Here is a 5,135-nt window from a genome sequence, read left to right as displayed (position 1 = left end):
ACATGGGGACTTGGCAAAGTGCTTGTGCCCAGAGGCTGTGGCAGGGTTTAGTCCTGCTGAGTTCAGCCAGGCCAAAGCTTTACCTTGATGTCGGTGGGACCAGGATACACCAGCATGTGAAGATGAAGTCTGGAAAGCAGTTTTGAAAGTTGTTTTCAACAGTGACTTGGCTAATCTGGGCAGAAGAGGAGGTGCTTTGTTTTTGCCCGTGTTTAACTGGAAGTGCTTTAAGGTGGACAGATTTTCTTCTCAACAGGAACACTTGGGTTTAACTCAGCCCTTCCAATCCACTTCCCTCATCTTCTTTGTCTTTCACTTGGCACAATCATTTTTAGCACAAATTAATCGCTCCCAGGTTAATCCTCCCCTTTGCCTTCCCCCTGCTCCACGGCAGAGCAGGCATGCCTTGCTCTGTGTCTCCCAGGAGACAGAGATAAATAATTGGATCATTGATAATGTTTCAAGAAGAGTTAAAAAGAAGAAGAAGCCTCCAGCCACGTCACATGAAGAGGATGCAACACTTCCCAGAGTCCTTGGTGACACTAACACTGTTTGCTATTGTGCTTATGTCATTCTTTGCCCTACCAGGATTAGATAATTTGAAATAAAAAACTGCCATTCCTTCACCAATACTTTGGAAACACCACCAGTCTGTGCCTTCACTCACAGCCCACGGTTTCTCTGAGAACTGGTAGATTGTTTAACAGCTACCATCAGGTCTGGGGATGCAGGCAGCATTCAACCAAACTAATGGAGGGATAAAAGCAGCCAACATAGCTCCTTTCACTGCCCAGTGATCAAGAAATACGAAGTTCACTTTCAGCATCTAATGTGCAAATTTTTAAAAAAACCCTTCAGCAGGTGCAGAGATTATTTTCATGTCTGACCTTACCCACTTGAGCCTTCCTTGACACAGAAAGCCATCCCTGCCCACCAGGATTTGCTCACTTAAGCATGTTCTGCTCAGCCCTAGAGCATCTGCGCATGGATGGCAGTGAGCAGCCATTCTTCTCGCAGGGATGTGCAGCGGGGCTCGTGGGTCTGGTGCACAGGCACATCCTGTGAGCCCAGCCAAAAAAAGCACCTGGCTGTGACTCTTGTGGGGGGCCTTGCTCCTGAGCTTCCCTGCTCTCCTGGGGACAGGGACACCTGCACGGAGGTGGGACGCTGCTCCCGCCACCGCACGTGGTGACACAGCAGGAGATCTTTGGAGCCAGGTGATTAATGGGACTGGGGTTTGGTCCCTGTTCCCACAGGGAAAGTGCAGGCCTCAGAGAGCGCCAGGAGGAAAGCTCTGTGCCCTGAGGCTGGCAGCAGTGACAAACGGCCATCTAGCTGCTGATTGTGACCTGATGTCCTGAAACTGCTGCTGTCTCCAACCTGCCAGTCCTGCTGCCACCCAGGGCCACTTTGTCCTGGGATGGACAGGTACCCCAGGCACCAGCATCAGCTCCCCATCCCACAGCCAGGGTACCACTGTATCCATGGAGACTGGCCCTGATGTGGTCACCATGGAAACACCCAGCAGTTCTCAGGTGATGCTCAAGCACTGGAGAAGTAGCAAGAGGACTGTCCCATGCTGATCCCAGAGAGGTGAGAGCACAACCCTGACCGTGGGAAAACCAACAAAACCCCCAAAAAGCATGGCAGCAGAGATGCAGAAACACCACACATCTCTTCATCCATCCTCCTGGGCAATGTGGTCTTCCAGCAAGACTGGTAACATTTCCCAGAGAAACCCCAAGAAGAGAAAAGAAAAAGAATATGGCTTTTCATGACACATGAGATGATGCCATAAAACTTTGTCCTAGCTGCACTGGCTGGCTCCAGCTCACAACCAGCACAGGCCTTACAAGATGAACACAGCCCTCAAGTCTGAGTAAGTAAAAAGCTTCAAAACTGACTTTCTCCAAAGGAGAAGGAATTTTAATTGCTGTCACTGCTGCTCTCACCCACAATGTTTTGCACAGTTTCTACAACGCCAGAATGACCCAGAATTCACATTAGGATATGGACATGCTTGTGCACTGATGGATTTATTTATTGGTTTATGGGATGTGCACCCAGCCTCAGCCATCAGCCTGTGTCCACTTGGGTCATGGAAGAGCGAGTCAAAAATCACCAGAAATAAAATAATTTCTGAATGCTAGTTCTATTGCAGTCCTAGGAAGCCGTCTGTGCGCCAGGCTGTGTCAGCAGCACAATATGGCATTGCATCTCCACTGCCCTGACCAAAGGGAGCAGGGGAATATTCCAGCAATTATAGCAAATCCCCAGGTGAACCATCTAGAATAACCAATTTTAATAGCATGTCACTGTTCTGTCTCATAAAGTAGCAGTGAATGGGCTGTAAGAGGTGTACTGGGGGGACCTGCTCGTATCAGGGCCTGCCCCATGAGGGATTTAATCATCAGCATTCACACACGCACCCCTTGGTGTCCACCACCACTGTCCCAGTCCTTTCCTTGCTGCCTGAGTTTGCTGCTTCGGCTCAGCTGCCTCCTCTTCCCTAACCTGCTGTGCTTTCAGGGAAAACAGCGTTTCTGCACAACAGAGGATAAAATGCTGAATTTAAGGCACTAAAACTTTGCTTTCTATTTTAACGGTTCAAAGGTTGACTTTGCCTAAAAAATAACATCTCACACTCCCTGCCCTGAGCCTCCCAAAGCCTACAGAAGGCTTAGAAGAGAGAAGGAAGTTAAGTTTTCTTCCCCTTCTCCACCCAAATGTCTTCTACGGACTGTAAAACCTGTAGGGACATCCTTGCGAAATCCAAATTCCCAGAACAAAGTACAAAGCATTGGAAGCTAATATTAGCATTTTTCATAATGTTGCAATGATTGTATTGTGTTATAAAAAACCCTACAAATTATTTAAAAGTGCTTTTTTGGCCTTAATATTAGAGACTAGGCAGATAATTTGTGTGATTTCAAGGCTGCAGCTACAAGTGCTGAGCTGACTGGCTGAGCTATGATGCTGCATTGGCACCAGTGGATAAATTGGGATCATTGCTGTGACAAGCAGTCTACAGCCAAGCACATTCCTGAAAAAACATCACCTTGCAGGGATCCTTGCAGAAGCAGGCTAAACAAAACAAAATTAAAACAAAAAAAAAAAAAAAAAAAAAAAAAAAAAAACCAAAAAAAAAAAAAAAAAAAAAAACAACAACAACAACCAAAAAAAAAACCCAAAGAACCCCATCAAAACAAAACACACAAAACCAAAATAAACTACAGTGTGTTTACAGTGATGCAAAAAAATCTTCTTCCACAGATTTACTAAATAACTGCTCTAAAAGTCAGCCTAGAAGCAAATTAGACCCAGAATTCAGGAATCCACAGTACAGGCACCAACAATTCCTAAAATTGGTTAGAGTTCAATCTTGATGAGAGCACACATCGGATTTCTTCAAACAAAAATAATACATACCCCTGAAAAAACCCTTAAACCCTAATATTAATATTTTTAAAGAGTAGAAATACGGGGTTTTTAAATGTTTTTATGGTGCAGTGTAATATTTCCTCAATTATGTGACTAACGAAAAATAGTTTAGCTTAAAAAAAAAAAGGATCTGGTACAGCCTCTGCACTCAGAATTTTTACTGCCTACAGAGAGGGTTTAATTACAAAGGTCTTGTCCACAAGGTCAGGAAGAAGGAAACTAAAGGGAGTCTGAGTCTGATTTACTGTGACTCCCTATCCACACTCCCATACTGTTAGAGGTGTTTTTCCATTGTAACATAATTTATATTCACTTTGAAGATACTTCATGGGGCAAGGGGAGATATGGGCTCTGCGGAGGATGACACGAGCCAATTCTAACTACAAGGATTTAGCCTGGGATAAAGGAGCTGTGTTATCAGCTGAGATCAGGTCTGGAATGCTGTCCTGTACCTTGCTGGCTTTTTCAGGGGCAGGTTGAAACACCAAAGCACAGCTTTGGTCAAGGAAGAGGGTCCAACACCTCCTGGGTGGCCCTTGGCCAAAGCAATGCTCCTACAGACACACTTTCACACAGGTCTTGTTTTAGAAAAGCAACTACAAGGCAGGTGTTGCCTTTTTCTATGGGACTGCGGAGCCAGGAAGGAGAAATTCTCTGAAGCAATATAGAGAGAAAAAAGAGAGGGGAAAAAAGGTCTTAAGAGGAAGCAGGCTGTGGCTACAGGAAAGCATATTTCTTTATAAACACATCAGGAAGTTATGTTACTTTAAATTTTTCAGCTGCCACCTTCTGAAGAAGCACACGTTCCACTTTATCATGCAAAGGAAAGAGAAAATGGAGCACCATAAATCGGAGTTGTGCTTACAGAGAAGGTGCTGTTTATCTGTCTGATATTTAGACTGACCTTTGCTGGGTTGTGGAGTTTGTCTGTCTGCAAATCCTCAAATCTCAAACAGAGAACACTGCCGAGAACCAACTGACCCGCGGGGGGATGAAATATTATCTCCTCCTTTGTATACAACTTCTTTCCTGGGAGCCTCAGCAGCGCCAGGGCTTTTATCTCCAGCCTCTCCTGGGATTGGGGGACTGAAGGGCACCCCTTGTGCCAGCACCACGGTCTGGTTTGTGCCTGGGCTTCTCACTCTCATCTGTTTGACCAGCAGACACAAAACCTGGCAGAACCTCACTCCAGCCCCAGTTTGTCCCCGGTCCCATCTACTCCTGCCACTTGCGTACAGTGGCAAAACCTGAGCAAAGCCCCATGGGGGAAATCTTAGAAGCAAACACACCCAGCTCACATCCCAGCTGCACTTTGTTTTCCCAGTGTTGCTTCATTCTCTCCTTAGAACGCTGGAGTGGTTTCTTTTAAATCATCCCTTGGAAGATGATCATGCAACAGAGATGGCATCTGCGCTACTTTGGTTATCCCAAGGAAAATGTATTGCTGTGTTTTTGCCAACCATCTCCATTGCCAGTGCTTAAGATTCAGTGCTGGAGCTCGTGCCTTCCCCTTGCTTAGCCTTCCAAAGCCTTTTGCAAACATTTAAATAAACAGCCCTAGGAAGTAAGTATTAATAAGTACATTTTATGGAAGCTGATTTAGTCCAGCCAGTAGGAGTTATGCACACACGAATTAGCAGCAGACTCAGAAGTCCCTGTGCCTCGAGTCCAAGTGCTGCCAGACAAAAGCTGGC

General features: G+C 45.7%; 1 long non-coding RNA gene across 1 annotated transcript; it reads left to right on the top strand.

Annotated features, from left to right (window-relative positions):
- Positions 1-1,514: 1,514 nt before the first annotated feature.
- Positions 1,515-2,149, top strand: LOC128805688 (uncharacterized). The gene is made up of 3 exons (XR_008436522.1): positions 1,515-1,593; positions 1,812-1,879; positions 1,971-2,149. It is a non-coding gene; the product is annotated as an uncharacterized LOC128805688 (long non-coding RNA).
- The last annotated feature ends 2,986 nt before the right edge of the window (positions 2,150-5,135 follow it).

The sequence above is a fragment of the Vidua macroura genome, chromosome 3 (assembly GCF_024509145.1).
Source record: "Vidua macroura isolate BioBank_ID:100142 chromosome 3, ASM2450914v1, whole genome shotgun sequence".
NCBI lineage: Eukaryota > Metazoa > Chordata > Aves > Passeriformes > Viduidae > Vidua > Vidua macroura.
This window is presented reverse-complemented; position numbering and strand designations above follow the sequence as displayed.